This window comes from Heterocephalus glaber, unplaced genomic scaffold, assembly GCF_053883595.1.
Source record: "Heterocephalus glaber isolate CG9 unplaced genomic scaffold, H.glaber_assembly_v1.0 deba00001472, whole genome shotgun sequence".
In the NCBI taxonomy this organism is placed as follows: Eukaryota; Metazoa; Chordata; class Mammalia; order Rodentia; family Bathyergidae; genus Heterocephalus; species Heterocephalus glaber.
In genome coordinates, this window is record NW_028258315.1 from 31,709,431 (window position 1) to 31,729,991 (window position 20,561).

A 20,561-nucleotide genomic window follows, 5' to 3' on the forward strand; every position below is an offset into this window, starting at 1 on the left:
ATGCACTGAGCAGGGAATCTTCTAAGAGCTTGATCATGCAGGACTGGATAGGACCTTTTCTCCACTGTGTGGCTGGCTGAGTTCCAGGGAGCCTGTGAAGAGCATAGCCTGCATTCTCCAGCAGGCCTTGGGCAACCTTGGTTTGTTAGTCAGCTTTCTGTCACTGTAACAAAACACCTGAGATGATCAGCTTATAAAGAGGAAAGGTTTATGTTGCTTTTGGTCCATAAATGATAATGCATCCCTCAGCAGCACAGTATGACATTAGTGAGCAGCAAGACTTATGGCCAGGATGTGAAAGAGAGGAAGAGGGAGGGGCTGAGGTCTCAATATCCCCATAAAGGACATGTGCCTTATGATCAGAAGACCTTCCACTAGGCCTCACCTCTGAAAGGTTCTACCACCTCCCAATACTGTCATGGGCTGGAGACCAAGCCTTTGGAGGACACTTAACCAAATGATAGCACTTGAGCATCTTGTGCTGTGGTGGTTGTTGAAGACTGGTGCTGAATTCTTGAATCTTTCTATCTCTGGATGTGTGAGGGAGGTAGGAAAAGGTTTGCCTGTTTGGATACATTACAATGTGAAAGCAAAGCCATGGTGCTCAGTACGTCAAAGGTTAAGGTTGATGGTTCAAAAAGGATGCAAGACAAAATATTCTAGATCCTCTGGCCAGGGACACCACCATAGTTCATGCCTGTTCTAGGGTTCTTGTAAAATTTTCCTTTCTTTCATGAATCACAGGGTAGTTGAATTGTGTGGGAGTTTGGTCCATATTATAACTTTCACTTCCTTTAAGGGATTATTAATTTGCTAGCGGTAGGAGCCTGGGTCAGGGAAAGTGAGGAGAACTGCTTATTTCTCCCAGTGTCACTGTTCCCTTGTCCTGTGTATGTTCTGGTGAGCCAATCTCTACCCCCACAGCTTGAAAATTTACTAGGGAGCCAGTGGTGAGCTGCTAAGTTTGTTTTTAAAATTTCTTACTGTGAAGCATAAAGTCCATGCAACATTTAAAAATGGGCAAAAAAAAAAAATAAGTGAACTTACTTAATCATTTCCCCAAATAGAATATTTTAAGCACCACAGAAACTCATAATGATCCCTGCCCAATAGATCACTTCTGACTTTTGTGATAGACATTTATTTGCTGTACTTTCTTGTTTTATCACTTTGGTACTGAGCATATTTTGAAATGTAACACAAGGGTTTTAAAAAGATTAATTGTATTGTTATCCTTCATTTAATTCTAGAAAGAGCATAGCTTGGGAGGTAAGAGACTATTTTATTGTTTTTTTAAGCCCAATCTAGGTTTGATATTTAAAGTCTTTGGGGTTATTACACATGGGAAAAAGGGATAGATTTGATTAGATGAGTGGTTTTATAATTTTTTGAAAAGTCATGAGATTATTTATGAAACATCAATATAAAAACAAAAGAAATTAGTATGTATTTTTTAGGTTAAGATTTATAAAATTCACTCATTATAAAGTGAATAAATGAGAGCCCATTAGCATATTGGCTGGCTGTATTCACTCAATTCAGATTTGGAATCCGGAGGTCTTCTAATTTAAGTGTAATTCTACTTTGAATGTATCTAACAGTTGAATGCAATAGCCAACAAGCACGTGAAAATATATTCAACTTTGTTATTAGGGAAATGCAAATCAAAATCAGAATGAGATGTTGTTTCACATCCACTGGGATGATTCTAATAAAGACAAATGTTATTGAGACATTAGAACCTCTGTACATTGCTGGATGTAATGTAGGATGTTGCAGCTGCTGTGAAAAAGTCTAGAATTTATTAAAAGGTTAAACAGAGTTAACATATGTATTAGTCAGCTTTGTAATAATCAAATACCTGATGTAGTTAACTTATAAAAAGAAAAGAGTTATTTCAGCTCATGGTTCTGGAGTTCCAGCCCTAGACTAGGCAGCCCTATGGCTTTGGGCCTGTGGCAAGGGCAGCATATCATGACAGGAGTGTGTGAAAGAGCAAACCACTTACATCATGAGCCAGGTAGTAAAGAGAGGGCATCCCACAATCCCTTTCATGGGCATGCCCCCAGTGATCTAAGGACCTTGCATAAAACCTTATCTCCCAAAGATGCTATCATTTCCCTATAATGCTACCTTGATCAAGCCTTTAACACGTGGCTCTTTGGGGGACACTCTTCCAAACCATATGACCATTGTAACATGACATTTCAACTCCTGGGGATATACTCAAAAGAAATGAAAATATATGTACACACGAAACTTCACTCATGAATGTTCAGAGAAACAATACTCATAGCCAAAAGATAGAAACAATCCAAGCTTCCAGCTAATGAGTGGATGAACAAAATGTGATGTATCCACACAATGGATTATTTGGCCATAAAGAGGAATGAAGTACTGATGTATATTATATGCGTATTACCCTTGGAAACTTACTGAGTGAAATAAGCAGTCACAAAGGACCAGATATCATCTGATTCCATTTATATGAAATGTCCAGAATAGGCAAATCTTTAAAGGCAGAAAATAGATTAGTTGGCTTCCAGGGGCTGAAGGCAATTGTCAAATTGGGAGTTGTGGCTAAGAGATGCCAGACTTCTTTTTGGAATGTAAATGTCCTACAATTATGGCAATGATTGCAAAGCTCTGAGTAATGAAATCTACTCAGTTATAGTCTTTATATAGGTGAATTGTATGATGGGTGAGCTATATTACATTAAAGTCCAAAAGAAGTTGCATGTGCAAAAGTGAGTTAATAATCATGTACAATATTAATCAGGGAGAGGGAGAGAGGAAGGACTGTTCATGAGAGAGAAATAGCAGTGTGATCACATCACTGTGAACACTGCTTGCTGTGTGCCCAGTGACATTCTTACTTCTACACTGACCACAACTAGAGTCACCTCTTCTGTCATGCCCACTGGTTTTGTCTCCAGTGTCCCTAATATTTGCATTTTCAAAATACTTCTATTTCATTTTCATAAATCACAAAAATGAAATGCATTACAGTTTCAGATAATTTTATAAGCACTGTGGGACCGAAAACTATAGCTGCTTTGACAAAATGGAATTGTGGGCTGGCAGGCAGTGCCTGGTGATGTGGTGGTGCACTGTGTGTGCCCAGAGGTGCAGGTGAGTTAGAATTGTGCTGAGTAGATGCGGTGGGCATGCAAGTGAGGCCTCTTTAGAAGCTAAATATAGACAAGGTGGTGACTTCTCACCTCAGTGTAACACTTTTGAATGTGTATGTTTCTTTATAATGGTTTTGATAAGCTTAGGGCTCACTAGGAAGATAAATCAGAATCAAAGTAAAATGTTTATGGAACCCTAAAATACCATTGAAGAGCATAGCTTGTATGTTAGTCAGATTTTGGTCACTGTGATCAAAAACCTGAGAAAGTCAAGTTAGAGAAGGAAAGGTTTATTTTGGCTCATGGTTTCAGATGTTGCAGTCCATGAACCTGGCTCTATTGCTTTTAGGCCTGCGGTGAAGATGAACATGAAAGAAGGATGTGGTAGAGAAAAGCTGTTCGCCTCATGGCAGCTAAGAGGCAGAGAGAGCAGGAGCCTGATAGGAAAGAACTGGGATTCAAATATAGTTCCCAAGGTCATTCCCCCACAATCCACTCACTTCACCTAAGCCCTGCCTCCTGTTCCCAGCACCACCCAGTAATGCCATTAAACTATGATCTCATCAGTAGATTAATTCACTGTTGGAATTAGAGTCCTCATGATTCAGTTTAATCACTTGCATCACTGCCTGAGCTCTGTGTCCTGTCAGATCAGCAATGGCATTAGATTCTCATAGGAGCATAAACCCTACTGTACTGCATGTGAGAGATCTAGGTTGTGTGCTCCTTTGAATCATCTTGAAACCACCCCACCCCTATCCATGGGAAAATTGTCTTCCACAAAACCAACCCTGGTGCCAAAAAAGTTGGGGACCACCGCCCTAGGGGATTAGTAAGGCACACTTCTTGGTGTGTCTTGGTGGGTAATAGAAGCATGAGCTCAAGTATATCTGGTCCCTGGGGCCTTCTTCTCTGGTGTTGTTCCCTTGCTTTGCTTCATTATTACCATGAACTAAGTACCTTTCCTTTGCTGTGCTCTTCTGCCATGATGTTCCTGCCTTGGAGCCTGCCAACCATGGACTGAATCCTCTGAAAATGTGAGCCAAATTAACCTATCCTCCTTTACATCTTTGTATGTATTTATTACTTGATGTAATAAAGCTTATTTTCATTAACAATTTGTGTTATGCTATGGGTTCCTTGGAAAGTTCTGAAGTGCCATCTTTTTTTTTTTTTTTTTTTTTTTAAGAGTAGGAAATATTTATTGGGAGAAAGAAAGCTTCTGCCTAAGAGAGACAGAAGGGGGACCCGAAAGTGGGTTGCCTGCCCACTCCACTTTTCAAAGATGTTTTCTTGAAGTGCCATCTTTATGCTGCTTTTTTTTTTTTTTTTTTGGCTGGTCTGGGGAATGAACTCAGGACCTTGCACTTGTGAGGCAGGCATGGGACCCTGAGCTAAATCCCTGGGTCTTTTGGTTTACTTTTTGAGACAGGGTCTCACTGTATAGTCAGGCTGGCCTCACACTTGTGGCAGTCCTCCTGCCTCAGCCTCCTGAGTGCTGGGATTACTGGCGCGCGCCACCATGTGTAAAGCTGCTTCTCAGTGAGAGGCTACAGATAACCTGTTGAAGGGCATTTTCCCACCAGCCAGAAACCTTTTGTGTGCTGATGCCATAGCACAGCTGGCTGGAAAAGGCACATGAGTGCTTCTGTCAGAGGGTGTATTTAATAGTGGCAGACTCCATCCGTGCTTGGGAATAAAACCAAAAAACTGGAGGCAGCAAGACTGACTTGGCAAATGGCCATGGTCCTCCTGCCATCCTCACTGGTGGCTGCACATCCCATGTGTGTTTCCGAGTGCTACAGAATCTGTCTTTCATGTGGTCAGTAAAGCATGCTGGGCCTGGCACTGCTAACCCTGACCAGAAAATATGAAATAGGGCTGGGTGCAGCTCATGGGGCTGGGGAGGCCCCGTGTTTGATCCCCAGTAGCAAAAACAAAACGAAACAAAACACCCCCCACACATCAATATACAGGGAATGACATGTTTTTCTACACTGAAACATTTCTTTTCTTTTTTTTTTTGGTACTGGGGATCAAACTCAGGACCCTGCACTTGTGAGGCAGGTGTGGTGCCACTGAACTAAATCCCTGGCCCAGAGAGACATTTCTTGGCAAGTCTATTAACAAGCTAACGGAGTACATGAACAGTACCATAATAACAACTGTATCATCATTTTCGTATAGTCCAGGTGGCCTTGAACTTGCAGTCCTTCTGCCTCAGCCTCCTAATTGCTAAAACTACAGGCATGAGCCCCCCAAGTGTGGCTTCCAGGCATAATGGCATACTCCTGCAGTCCTTGCTGCATGGGAGGCTGGAACAGGAAGATCATCTGAGTGTTAGGAATTGGGTTGGCAGTGAGATCACATCTGGGTTTTCATTGTTGGGGCATTGAACACAGGGCCTCGTGCATGCTAGGTGAGCACTCTGCCACTGAGCTACACTCCCAGTGCAAGGGACTATTTCTTTAAAAAACAAAAAAAAGGGAGATCCTTCTACCTACTGCCTGGATGCTTTCTGGTAAATTCAGTAGGAATCGGCAGTTTTTTCCACAATGGAACTTTGACTTGATTCCCGTAGTTCTTTCACTAGTTTCTTTTTTTCTAGTGTTTCTTTCGCTGTTTTCTTCCTTTCTCGCTTTTTCTTCTCTGCCTCTCGTTTCTCTGCAAACAGGACTGTCTTCACCATTGTGGAAAACATCCACTTTCTCCCGTAGGATTTTCCGAGCCAGCTTCCTGTTGTGGTCCACAGATCTCATCGGATGGCACTTCGCTACGAGCCCCGAGGGCATGTGCTTCAGCACCACACAGTTGCTGGTCTTGTTGGTAGCTAGGCACCCCCCCACCCCCGCTCCCCGGCCTGTGTCCCTTCACAAACTGCTCCTCCAGCTCGCTTTCAACCAGGGACAGCAGGCCGGTGTGGTCCTTCTTGCCAGCCACCTGCAGCACAGCTGCAGCGCCTCCTGGGGACGGAGCGAGAGGCCCCGAGGCCCCGAGCATACTCTGGCTAGCACTGCAGGACCACGAAGTAAACCCAAGGTGCTCATCAGGGCCGAGGGGCTGCTTATTCAGAACCTGTTCTCAGAACTGGCCTCGAGCAGGAAAACTTCAAGGAGAAACCAAAACCACAGCAAAGCTGTACACTTGCTGCAGTTTCCCTCCTGTGCGGGAGGGTCATTCTCAGTAACTGCCAACCTGTCCTCCTTTAAATTGTGAGTGTCAGCTGTTGTGTCTCAGCAATGGGAAAGCTGACTAATCCACTGGATAACTCTAAAATCCATAACGGATACATATTTATAAATATACTGAAGGCTACAGTACCCGTGTTTCCTTATTGTTTTGTTGTTCTGGTGCTGAACTGTGATTCATTATATAAAGCATTAAATCCAGTGATTCCTTTAAAGTTCCTCAGTGAATTTCCATTGGCATTCAGATAAAACCCAAGTTCCCTCACATGAGCTGTAGGGGCCATGGCATCTGACTCTGGCATTATCTCTGCTTTCATTCTGTCCTTCCTTGGTGTAATACCTTTTTATAAACTTAGCCCTCCGCAGCTGTGCAGAGCTTGGCTTCCCAGTGTAGACCTTTGCAGCTTGTCTTTGGAGGAGATTCCTTTAGACACAGGCTGCTTTGCATACGGCAGGTGCTGACTGGGATTGTGTACATCCCTGGCTGCCCTCAGAACTGTCCAGAATGGAAGCATGAAAGGCTAGCTCTTGCTGAGGCAGAGACTACCTGCTCATTTCTACTGGGGGACAAGGGACTTCAGCCCTTGCTTGTCTGCCCTTGCTTGGCTGCCTCCCTATCCCTGTCTTGCTTCATTCTTATCTTTACCAGGATTTTAGGAGTACTTCCTTGTTAGTCTTCTTACACACAACTCCTTCTCTTAGGTTCTGCTCCTTGGGAATCTGCCCCAGGATGTCACCCAATTTGAATATACTCCCTCCAACTTCTGTTTGGAAAATATAATTAAAACCACATCTCCCAACCCAGAGAAATCTTCCTACAAAGAACGTGGGGTAAGAAAACAAGTTCGATGGATATTGAATCAGCATTAAACCAGAATGTGAAGTACATCAGACCATCCACCAGGAGACAGCACAGACAGCAAGCAGTCTCACCCTTTAGATCAGCCCGTAGATACTACCTGTTACATATGTGTTCTCAGGACAGACAGTCAAACTTCAAGAAAGAGGAATTGACAGCACATTATTGCACACAGTTAATCTGAAATTCACCTAGTAATTGGGGTGACCATTGGTGTTAGTTTGTACCTTTCTGACAGGAGATGGTTCAGCGAGGGGACCACCCAGATTAGGCTTCTCTCCTCTCCTGGAGTCTGGGAGATATCGTCACCCTTGGCTGTTGACAGTCTACAGATGGTTCCCAGGCCTCAAGGGAGATATTTTGCGGTCAAAGAGCTGGTAGAGGTTTTACTTAGCTTTTAAAAGAATTTACACTTATTTCAAAGAGATAAGTTTTCTATAGTAAATGCTCTAAGAAAGAGCACCTCTTTTCAAGAGTGAGAAGACTCCTTTTAAAGTTTTATTTGTCTTTGTACTGTTTCACTCCATAGCTGCTCTAGAGACTCTGTCTTCTCCTTCATGTTATTTTCTCCATAGCTTTTTGAATGTAATACGTAATGCATGCACAATACTATATGTAACACATACCTAAATTATGAAATCTAGCAATAAATACTTGTGAACCGGCACCCAACTGGAGAACTGGACCTAAGGTGTCTCCAGTTCTACTCCCAGAGGTTCCCCATCCTGAATTTAGCATTTATTATTTTCTTACTTGTACAATGTAAGTATGATTCCCTAACCAGTAGCTCTAAATTAAACCTTTAACTTAGCTTTTCTGAGTTTTGCACACAAAAACAACAAACAGACAAACAAACAAAGCAGCCTGTAGGCAGTCTTTGGGACTACTACATGTGGCCTGTAGCTGCAGATTTTGGTTAATATCTAATATTCCATTGTGTGACTATATAAGCATTTATTTGTACATTCTCCTGCCTGTGGACCACTGGGCTGGTTCCTGTTTTGGGATATTAGGGATAATGCATTTGTGAACATTCTCATTGTATCCGCTGGTACTATATGTGTGGGGCTGTCCATCGTGTGCTCTGAGAAATGGAAGTCTGGGCACTCTTTTATTTTCCTTGTAGCACCCGTGCCTCTGAAAATGTCTTGTTCCTGGTTTGTTTCAGCGCTTACTGTTTCTCCTCACTGCTGCACAGGTAAGCTCCGTTACTGTGGGCCTTTGTTTCAGCCCCAGGAGAGGTTGGATCTAGACCCACTGTACTGGTGAGCATGAATGACCCATTTCCCGATGACCAGTTTTCCTGAACAAGCCTTCCAGAGAAGAGTATTACTACACTCTCCACTGTAGTAATAGCAGCAAACAAAACAAAACAAAACAAAAACAAAAACAAAACAAAACCACACACACAAATAAAAAAATCAACTCCCCCCTAAGAAAAAGCAGTGCTGAGAAACTGGTGGTTGTTAGTCTAAAAATAGATGTTTCACAAGAGAAATTATGTCTTGACTGCAGTATTTTTAAATGTGGGGTCGTCTGACTGTCAAGATCTATTATTAAAGTTGAAGGGATTTTCTCTTCCCGATATCATCATGTTTGAATAAACAAAAATCATTTTTAAGGCCTCAAAGTCTAATAATCAAGATCATGTCGGTATTAAGAGTGTAAGAGGGGCCGGGGATTTAGCTCAGTGGTTTCATTGTCTGCTGTGCAAGCGCAAGGACCCGAGTTCGATCCTCGGTACCAAAAAAAAAAAAAAAGTGTAAGAGTAAAATTTGACTAGAGGTGCTAAGTATGCGGATAACAGATATTTACTGTGCAAGGATTTAAGATTAGCAGTCATTTGGATAACAAATTTGATATGTGGCATTGTCTGTGGTATAATGAAAACTCAATTGTTGAAATTCTCTTTAAAAATCTCTTGAGAAGGGGTGGGAAGAGTTTATCAAATGGCAGGGTTTGGAAATTTAGGGAGATCTCTTAAGTATCCGACTTCAGTGATTCCAGCATTTTGAATCTCACATTTTAATTTAGTGTGTGGTATTCCCAGGCTCTCTGTAAGCTCTCTAAAGAGGTGCTGCTGAGTTTTGTGTTTGGCTTGTGTCTTGGTGAAAGTTGTTGTGTTGACATGGAGAGGGAATTATGGGAATGTAGTTCCAAGAATCTTAACATACTTCTCCTAGGACCCACTGTGAATCTGCAGATAAGGTGGCAGTAGACTTTCCTGGACTCATCAGTTCCCACCCCGATGGGACATGTTTCTCCTTATTAGCACTTTGCTACTGCCAGCTGCTTTCCTAGACTGTCTCAGTTGCAACAGTTTAAATCCTGTTAAAATTCATTTTACAATAGTTTCTGTCCACTAGGAAGTTTCTTCTCTGGTCTCCTTGGAGTTGGAGCTATTTTAAATTGTCATTTTGCCAGTTTTGTTTCACTTGGAGCATGTGTTAATCTATTTCCAGAATGTATTTTAAGTATTACCCTCATTTGTTCAAGTAGTTTCATTTCTGAATTTTGAATTTTCATCATCCTGTTTAAGTTCTTTAAAAAGAGACTAGAGTTTGGAGACATTGTCTGGAATTTCCTTCTACTTAAAATCTAGAATAATCATCCATTTCGCCTCAAGCATAGTACTTTTAAAATTTAAATTTCCCCTTCTGTACCAGCTTTAAATTTGAGGGGAGGCACTGCAAATGTTCTTTGTTCTGGGGTGGAAATGATGAATGCTTATACAGAACTCTTCATAAGAAGTCTTTGGGATCATCCAGCCAACTTGTAAATATAGGTTTGAAATCCCAGGAAACTACCTAAAATTATTAAGTGCCAGAAGAAATCAAAGATACCTTGCTGAATTACATATATGTACTAGAAGGGTTGACAAATCTTTCTGATTCAAAGACAACACAATTTTTAGAGGATTTTGAGTTTAGTTTAATAATTAAACAAGTGAGAGTCCTGCTTGTCTTTTTAATTTTGATAAATGTCTCCATTTTTGTTACTGTAAGAGGAATGTGACCTACAGTTGTTCAGGTAACTAACAGTCCTCACTAAAGTAAAATATTATGAGGTTATGGAGGTGAAGAAGGGGTACCTACAAATTTTCTATTGCTTAAGGTTTTTATTTCTCCTTCTAATTTTTCCTCTAAACTTGAGCTTCTCAACAAGTTCATTCTCTGCTTGCTAAGACAATGCCCATTTTTATCTTTCATGTGAATTTGTATGTAGGTAATCAGGCAATTTGGGGATTTCATTGGTGATCACATTTTGAAATTTCATTATGAATGACTTCTCACCAAATGGCAGCTGCCAGCCTCATGGTAAACACAGGACATAAAATTAGCCATAGCTTACCATTTTCAGTTTCCCTTAGGGTATACCTGGCATGTAGTCCTTGTGCCCTGAGTTTTAGTTGAACTGAATGTTTTTGAGTCCTGGAGAACTATCAGAGTTTTAACTGAGCAGAGCAGAGCAGAGACCCAACATATAGTTACTGTGAAGACTTCTCATGCTGAAATAACAACTAGTAAGATTATATTGGCCAACTTCAATGATGTTTTATTAAAAAGACTTCCACTGCTCACTTTGACTTGACCTTGGTCTTCCCATGATGCCTCTATCTGGCTTTATTCAGGTGAGAAGTTTATTTTAGTTAGGAGGCCATGTGGTTGGGCCATTTGAAAATTTCTTATGTCAAAGTAGTTCTCTCTTGAAATAGGCTCCCCTATAAGTAGAGTCACATGGGCTTGAAAATCAAGTGTCCAGGGTCTAGTAAAAATCAGAAAGTAGGATAAACAAGATAGTTAATAAAAAGAAGCTTTTCCTTTCTAACTTTTATTTTTTTTGGAGATTGTTTTGTATAGAAACTTGTGTATGCAGGTAACTATTGATGTGGTTGTTGTAAACAGACGTTTTTTGGAAAAGGTGGCATTGAATAATGAAAAGAATTTGAGTTTGAAGTCAATTGAGCTTGTGTTTGAATCTTGGTTTTAGCTGTGTAGGTCTTACAAAAATGGTGATGATTACAAGGAAATGATAAATGTATAAGATGACAGATATGCCAGTTATCCTGACCTGCTTATTGCACATTGTATACATGTGTTGAAATATAATCCTTGTCATTTTCCTGTCATGGGAACAAAAGAACTGATAGCCACACTTAAGGAGGAAAAGTTTATTTTGGCTCATGGTTTCAGAGGGTTCATTTTGTCTGTGGCTAGCTCACTCCAAGGCAGAAATGGCATGGTAGAAGGGCATAGTTGAGTATAGCTGCTCATTCTGTGTTGGCCAGGCTAGAGAGAGAGAGAGAGAGAGAGAGTCAGTCAGTCCCGCCCTCCAAAGGCACACCTCCAGTCACTCACCTTCTCCAAACAGGCCCCACCTCCTAACAGCACACTGAGCTCTGAACTTGTCAATGGATCAATTCACCGATGAGTATAATGCCCCCATGATCCAATCACCTTCCAAAGCCCAGCCTCTGAGCACATCAGACTTTTTTGGGGGACACTTCAGCTCCAAACTATGGCACTGTCCCCTACAAATGGGTGAACTTCTTATATAGCCATTAAAAATAAAAAAATAGGAAAAATGATGATAACCTATTAAAGTGTCAGATGTATACTAATTTGTAAGTGATAGTACCTTTGTTATTTTTTTGTCACTAGATTGCATTTAGGATCTAGATCAGATTGCCTTTAAGTCCTGTTTTTCAAATTTTGGAAAATCATTTCCCTATCCTAAATTCTTCAAGTTTGTATATTTTTTATTTACTTCTGTCCCCAAACTTTAGCTTCGTCTGGATTGGTTTGCCTCCTTGAGTAAACAAATCAGGTAGCAGAAATTGTTCAAAGGACTGCTGGAGTGTTCAGAGGGTCAAAACCCTAGGTAATAATTGATACCAAATATAATAGAGTAAATGTGCCACTTATATTATTTTTTCTCTCTTGCTATATATTTGTGAGTGTATGTATGTATTTATTTATTATATAGTGGTACCTTAGTTTGGTTTGACAGAAGCAAAATTTTGTGGTTTTTTTGCAAACTCTGCATTGGGTCACAAACATGATGATGGCCTTCTTTCCTGCAGAAACACAAACATGGGCATCTTTTGCAAAATCATAGAACAGATTAAGTTCGTGAACCAAGATGTGCATATGTACACACACACACTAGAATAAAGGACATAAAAATGGTATGGGTAGTTAGTTTACAAGGTTACTTGGGTGAGAATTAGTAGTTAGGTTCCAGTATTGGTCCTTTCTTCAGTGCTATACTGAGATATCAGAGGCAGACTTACTTTATAGAGAAAATAGATTTATTTAGCTCATAATTCTGGAAGTTCAAGGACCTGGTACTGGCAACAGCTTGGCCCTGGTGAGGACCTTGTAGGAGATGGGCATGTGAGAAGAGGAAATCAAATCACCAAATAGGGATGCAACTGGAGTCCCGTGGTCCCTGCTAAGGGTACACCCCCAGTAGCCTATGGATTTCTCAGTAGGGCCAACCTCGTAAAGGCTTCACCACTTCAAGAGATTATAAATATGTATAATCACTATGCATTAATTAAAAAAAGTTTTTAAAGCATGAGGCTGAGGTAAGAGGATTGCAAGGTAGTGTTTTTATTTTCTTTTGGACCATGGTTTGGCTTTTAAACTAGCAATGTTATTGATGGAACAAGGTCACAGAATGCAAGGTTTTTGGAAAACAAATTTCTGGAAAGAGCTGGGAATAAGCCTTTCTAATTTTGTATCCTCAGTGTTTAACACAGAGGCACTTGGAAAATCTCTGATGGGAGGCTGAGGCAAGAGGATTGCAGGCTTGAGCCCAACCTAAGCAACTTAGTGAGACCTTGTCTCAAAAAAAAAAATTTTTTTTCAAACGGTCTGGGGATGTAGCTCAGTGCAGAGGCCTTGGGTTTAAGCCTCCATACAGCATGCAAAAAAGCCTCTGAATATAGGTAATTCATTGTTTTTTAAACACCTAACACTGTTTATATAACTATATCCTTTGTTCTGTGTAAAAAAACCAGTACAGGTAAAAATAGGCCAGTGAAAGTTTTGAAAGTAGGGGGCATTTTACAAATTTTGATTGTAGACTTTGGGAACTTGAAATGCAAGGATGAGTCTCTTCATTGTTTTAGATGGAAGATTCTGGAAATCTTGGAGTACATGCCTGGAAGAATTCATCAAAAGATCCCACAGATTATAGCTTCAAAGGCTTTAATTTTGCTTTTTGATTGGGATCTGATGAGCTCCTGTTGGAAGAAGAGAATACTAATTTGCTAACACGAGGGACAAATGTCTTAACTTAGTGGTTTTGGTTTTACTTTGGAAACTTCTCTTTATTTGAATCTCAGGGTCATGACATTGAAAATGAGATTTAACAAGTAAACAAGACACACAACAGAAAGTAGGTTGGGTTAATTTTCATCTAGATTTTTTAAACTTCTGATTAATTTTAGATTTAGGAATAATAATAATGCTGTTAGGAAAATAGTTTTAGGGGCTGTTAATTTTGCATTTAGATTTTATACTTAATTTTTAATTTTAAGCTCAGTATCAAGAAATTAGTATTCAGACACAGTTCTGGAATTGACAGAACTATCTAGAAATCCTGTCATGATTCTCCTGAAGGTCGTTATTACTAATGTAAAACAAAGACTGGGTATATGTCTGCTCCAGTTAACAGATATGTCCGAGTGGAATACAGACATTCCTTGTTTAATGACTGAGCTCTGTTCCTTCGACTAGGTCGTTGAATGAATTGCTCACTAAATGAGGTATTGTGCATAGTATGTGCATTACAATATTTAAAACAAAATATTCAACTCTACATGCAGTACTGTAATGTATAATAGAACATAAAAGGGGCTGGGGATTTAGCTCAGTGGTTCCACCGCCTGCCTCAAAAGCTAAGCACCTGAGTTCGATCCCCAGTACCAAAAAAAAAAAAAAAAAAAAAGAACATAAAACTACAGTACTGTACTGTATAGTAAAATCACCAAAAATTACAGTACTGTACTGTAAAAGAAACTACTATAAGGTCGCACGCTCACTCATGTTCTGGCATTGTAAGTCTTAATGTGGGTCCTAAGTCCAAATGAACAGTAGTTAAACAGGTTGTTAAACAAGAAATATCTGTAATTATCCTAACAGAAGCAGCCACCCTATTTTTTTTCTTCTTTTTGCAGTACTGGAGATTTAACATTTAACCCAGGGCTTTTGCACTGAGGTACAGCCCCAACTCTTAATTTTTAAAGAAATTCTTAAGACAAAAATTTAGATAAAATTAATTTTTAAAAAAACTTTGAGACAGAATCTCACTGAGTCACTGAGTTGCCCAGGTTAGGCTCAAACTTGCAGTCCTCCTGGGATTACAGGCATGTGCCACCACTCCTGGCTTTGTGTTTTGACTATAGAGCAAATGCTCTATTAATGCACAAGACACTCGCTATAGTGTTCTTTGGACATTACTTATGTTATTTAGAAATCACATTAAATAATTTCTGCTGTAACTGATCTTTAAGCTTTAAGTGATATGATTAGAGTGTGTTAGAAAGACCTAGGTTCAAATTTCTGTACTTGAAATCTATCTGTATTTTCATATAAAATCTTATTTTTCTCCCCAGCTGAGTGAGAACATGAATACCCTGAAAGGTTCTGAGATACACAGTGCTGAGCTTTATGTATGACCACTGCTGATGAAGCAGGAGAGTAACTCATACTTGTACATCATGCCCTTGGGAGATGGTAGCTGGCTAGGGTAGAGGCAAATGGTCTCATGCAATGGGACAGGACTTTATGACAGTTGCTGGATTGGTTTTGAAATCTGATTTGTGTTTTCAATAGGTGAGTCAGGCTGAGCATAAGGAGTTAGAAAAAGAAGGATGCTCTTACATGGTGAGAAATAATGAAGGTCTGGACAAACAGATATAGGTGAGGGGCCATCTGGAGCAGGCTGAATGATAGAGTTGAATGGGAGAAATGTTGAGGAAGGGAAAAGAATGAATTATGAATGAATTAAAGTTTTTTTGTGTTGGCATTTGAGTAAATTATGGCCTCATGAATGGGTATAAGACTTGTAAGGAAAAAGGAACAAGTTGGTAACAGATTGGAAAGGAGACCATATTTCCCTAGGAAGCCTTTAATTGAAACCTAAATTGTTCTGTGTTGTTTAAGTAATGATGGGCCTTTATTACCCATCATTATTCTGACAGCTCAAATTAGGTGATAATATTTCTTTGAAATAATTCTGGTGCACTGATGCGGTATATCTGGAATAATAATTTAATGTTGAGTCAGCTGGCATGAGACATTTATATATAGCATGCAGGATATGTATGCATCTCTGCCTTTTTTTCCTTTGGGAATTTCTTCAAGGTTATAAACCACAACTCAATAAGTATCTTTAGTTTTTTTCATTAAATTTGCAGACAATCTGTGAAACTACTTTTTAGGCCATTGGTAGAAAAAAATGAACATCATAAATTTAGATAATTCTTCTTTCTTTGAATTGGTACATATTTTTCATTTATGTCACCCTGTGGCTATATTTATATTGGAAATAAAGAAGTGGTTTTCTATTGTAGAAATACTTTCTTACCACTCTGCAAAATATGTTATTTGACATTAAAGAAATACATTAATAGTTATGTCTTTTAATTTGTTTCTAGGTTGGTACTTATCAGTTCCCCAGTTTTCCATTATAAAAAACAAAATTTAAATGATAGGTGACCTTGGGAATCAGGACAGTCATAAGTGAGTATGTGCAATTTAAGAGTTTGATGAGGGAGCCAATCCCTCCGCCCAGGAGGAGGCTCCCGGGCCACCATTCCACTGCTCCCAGGGCAGAGGAGGTGAGCTGTGCGGGTGCCAGCAGCCCCCCCCCCACCACCGTGGAAATGAGAAGACATGTAAACAAGCCTCAAAAACAGACTTCCAGATCACCTACAGCAACCCCAAAGGGAAACGAGATGGAACAATCTGATCCTCAACAATCTGGACTCCCTGAACTGGCAACAAAAGAGGATCTGGAAAAAATGATATCAGAGATAATTTCTCAGATAACAGCAGAGATAGTGCAAGACATGATTAATAAATCTAGAGAGGACACAGATAAAAAAATAGAGGAGCTGAGGAACATGATGGAACCCCAACATAGGAAACAAATGGAATCCATAAAACAGATGCAAATAGATTTCCAGGAGATCAAAAACTCCACTGAAAGTCTAAATGCCAGAATGAACCAATGTGAGGACAGAATTTCAGATATAGAAGGTAAGATTACAATTAGTGACCAGGAAAAGAAAAATTGCTTCAAAATTGTAAGGGACCACAAGAAATCAATCCAGCAGCTGCTAGACGATGCAAAGAAGAGTAACATAAGACTGATTGGAGTCAACGAAGAAACAGGACAGAGTGCAGATGACATAAAAACACTGTTCACAGAAGCAATGGCAGAAAACTTCCCAAGCAGCGGGAAAGAACTTGACATACAGATAAGTGAGGCATATAGGACTCCAAATAGCCTTGATCAAAAAAATCTACACATAGGCATATAATTGTTAAGATTCCAGAAACCCAACAGAAGAACAAAGTTCTACAACCAGTTAGAGAAAGCAAGTCACATACAAAGAAAAGCCCATCAAAATCACAGCAGACTTCTCAACACAAACCATCAAGGCAAGAAGAGCTTGGAGTGACATATTCCAAGCCCTAAAAGAAAACAGCCTCCAACCCAGATTGATGTACCCTGCAAAACTATCTTTCAAAATGGATGGAGAAATAAGATACTTTCATGATAAAGAGCAACTTAGGAGGTTCATGAATACAAAATCAGCACTCCAAAAAGTTTTAGACAATATCCTAGGAAAAGGCAATGAGGATCACAGCTCCAGGAAGCCCAGCAGAATGAATTCATTGGGCCTGACAAATTAAACGCAAAGGGGGAGAATCCAACAAAAAGAAAAAGTCATGACAAGGCTTTTAAAACTTTTAACTTCATCTCCCTAATGAGTGTATAACTCAATCTTGTTATTGTACTGATTAGTATTTTTCTGATTCTAGTATTGCACACCTTTCCTTGTGCTGTACTGGCTATTTATCATCTTCTTGTGTCTACTTTTTAATTGGGTTGTCTATTAATGAGCTGTAAGAGTTCTTTATATATTCTGCTCGTAGGTTGTATGCATTGTAAATATGGTCTGTTTAAGGACTACTTTTCATTTTAATGATGTCATTTAAAGTTCTAAATTTTGATGGAATTGCATTTATCAATTTTTTCTTTTATATATCATGTTTTTTGTATCCTAGGAAGTTCTTGCCTACCCTAAATTCATAAACATTTTCCCTTATAATTTCTTCTTAAAGTTTTATAGTTTTAGTGTTTCATGTTTAGATTCATAGATCCTTTCAAGTTGTTTTTATGTATGGAAATAAAGGGTTGAGGTTAATTTTTTATATATGGATAACAGGTATTCAAGTGCCATTCACTGAAAACACTGTCTTTTCCTCTGCTCTTGAATTGAGTTTACGTTCTATAAAATGTTAATGTTAAATAATCTTTCAAAACTCAGTGGACCATATATGTGTGGTTCTATTTCTAGATTCTCTGTTTTATTCCAATGATCTATATGTCTTTCCTTACACAAACACTGCCTTGATTACTGTAGCTTTAGAAGAAGTCTTAAAATTAGGTACTAAACGTCTTTCAACACTGTTTTTTCTTTCTTTTTCTTTTTACTTTTCTAGGTCCTTTGTACTCCTACATAACTTTTAAATTTTAATATACAGTTCTTCACTTATAGCAAGTATACATAGACCTGAATTTTTATATATACCTTGTGTTTTCTAATCCTGCTAAATTCAAATACAAGTTCTAGGGGTTCCTAGAGATTTCTTAGTATTTTCCCTGTAGATGGTCATTTCATCTACATATAAAGATTTTTCTTCTGCCGTGCCAATCCTATCCTAATGGTGTCATTTTATTGCCAGACTATTTTGGTTTAGGCCTATGTTTCAAAGTTTAATGGACAGATGAAGAGTAGGCATTTCTGCCCTTGTTCCCCACCTTAGGGAGAAAGCATTTTATCTTCTCCATTCATATAAGGCGTTCTCCCTGGAAGTATGGAGTACATGTCTTTGATCTGTTGAGAAGGTTCTGTTCTACTTCTAGTCTCCTGATAGCTTTGACCATGAACAGCTGTAGAATTTAGTCCAATACTTTTTCTCCAACTAGTGACAGGATCCATATGGCTTTTACCTTTCCTCTTAAAATGATGATTTCTGGGGGTGGATCCTCTAATGCTGAACCAACACTGCCATCCCTATAATAAGACCACTTTCTACATCCTGCCCGATCTGACTTCTAATAGTTTGTTTTGTTAAACAAATTTCTATCTATGTTCATACTTTTTTCTTTTATTATCTTTATCCAGTTTTAGGATTAGTACAATGTTGATTTCCTAAAATGAGGGGAGAAGTGTTCCTTCTTTTTTCTGCTTTCAATGTTTGATATAATTTATCAGTTAAAATGTACATGAGCCTGTTTTCATATAGGTAGGTTTTCAAGCTAGGAATATACTTTCTTTAATAGGTGATACTCAAATTTTATATTTCCTCCAGTGTTAGTTTCATTAATTTGTCTTCCGAGGTACTTCTTAGAAGTTGTCAAATTTATTTCAAAACAGATTTTTGTAATATGCTTTCTATATCCTTTTAAATTCTGTAAAATCTGTGGTAATGTCTCCTAGATCTTGATATTATAATTTAAAAAATGTATAATTGATATTGTGTAATAGGAAGTAAAGGTCTAAAGGAGCAGGGGAAGTGGGAGGAGTAGGGGAAAGGAAAGAAGGGAAAAGAAAAAATATGAGAAAAGGAAAAAAATGGAAACAAAGTCTTTGCAAATAGGGAAGAGTGGAGGGGGTGAAGGGAGACCAGGGGAAGGGAAAAAAGAAAAAGAACCAAGATACTCGTGTAGTGGTACAAGATCCCAATGATGAATGTAACTGTATTTTATCCCTAAAATGTACCAATAAACTTAATTGAGGGAAAAAAAAGAAAAAAAAAAGAGTTTGATGAGTAGGAATAAAAATTGCATCCTGGGACAGGAGTTTTCGGCTGCAGAGAACATTGCTGATCTTCAGCGATACTCCTGGCAGGGACTAATAACTGGAGCTGTGGACATAGATTTTTGAGTGGTACAGTTTTCTACACAAATGGGATAATGGGCTTTTCCTAATTTTAGATGTACATTTCTGAACACTATTATTGGGGTCGATTTGGTGTCTCATTGTTGCTGTACAATGACACAAGTAGATGAATTGCATTGTTTTCAGTAGCTGTGAGCACAGCTCTGGTCCAGCAGCCCGGATCTGTCAAGATCTGCAGTGACCTGATGGAGAGGTTGACCCTTGCAAAGTTGGAGAGCTGTTGGCCAAGGAAAGTCAGTTGTGAACTTATTTTTATGTTTTGGTCAGCATAACATTCCCACCTTACTCATCTTTCTGAAAATAATGCAAGTTTCAGCTGAAACTTTCTGTAATGACATGAACAGTTTTAGATCTCTTTCCTTTCTCTAAAGTTTTATAGATTTATAGTATATGTAACATCTGTTGTTTAAAGTATCTTGTACTTGTGTATGTTTTTCTTCATGCTTTTGGTTGGGTTTCAGGATGAATTAGGATCTATTAAATGTTTGTCTAATCTCCCCTGTAGGAAGCTGTCATTTTTGTCAGTCATGAAGATGAAAAATACCCCATTGCAAGGAAGTAAAGGAAGAACACTTCATCTTTGTCCAGTTTCCTCCTGCTTTCCTAAGTCTCAAATGTCACCAGGGGCCACTTGTATTCCATGCCTCACGGATCCATAGAGAATTTAAGATTTACTTTGGGGCATTTGTTTCTTTGTTTCCTCAAATTAAGGCCCCTAATAAGAGAAGAGAAGCAAAATACATTAATACATGAAACCAGGAACTGTTGCTGGACAATGGTTTATTAAAATAGAGAAATTAAAATTATGTTTCCATTTTATTTATGGGAATTTTATCCAGTTTTATTTATGAGAAAGAGTAATTGTTTGATTTGAAACTGAATGCTTCCAGTTTTTTTAATAGAAGAAAATATAGTAAACTTTCAGTAAATAATTAAATGTTCATTTACATGTTCTTATGGTCTGTTTTTAAATGATCTAGTAGTATGTGCATGGCCAAGTATTTAGTGATTTTACGTGTAGTTATACATTTGATTAGGATGAAGGGAAATTGTTAAGCTATTGCAGCTTCTTCCCTCTGAGAAGAGAAATTGAATTTTGCGTGACAATATTTATTGATTCAACCAACCATAGATCAGAAGTATTTAGAAAAAAAACTGTATCTTTTCTGAACATA

General features: G+C 38.9%; 1 protein-coding gene and 1 pseudogene across 1 annotated transcript in view; one reads left to right on the forward strand and one right to left on the reverse strand.

Annotated features, from left to right (window-relative positions):
• The window catches only part of Ryr2 (ryanodine receptor 2), a 676,288-nt gene that overhangs the window by 83,345 nt on the left and 572,382 nt on the right, over positions 1–20,561 (forward strand). The window lies entirely within an intron of this gene.
• LOC106010192 (mitochondrial translation release factor in rescue pseudogene) lies at positions 5,632–6,178 on the reverse strand (annotated as a pseudogene).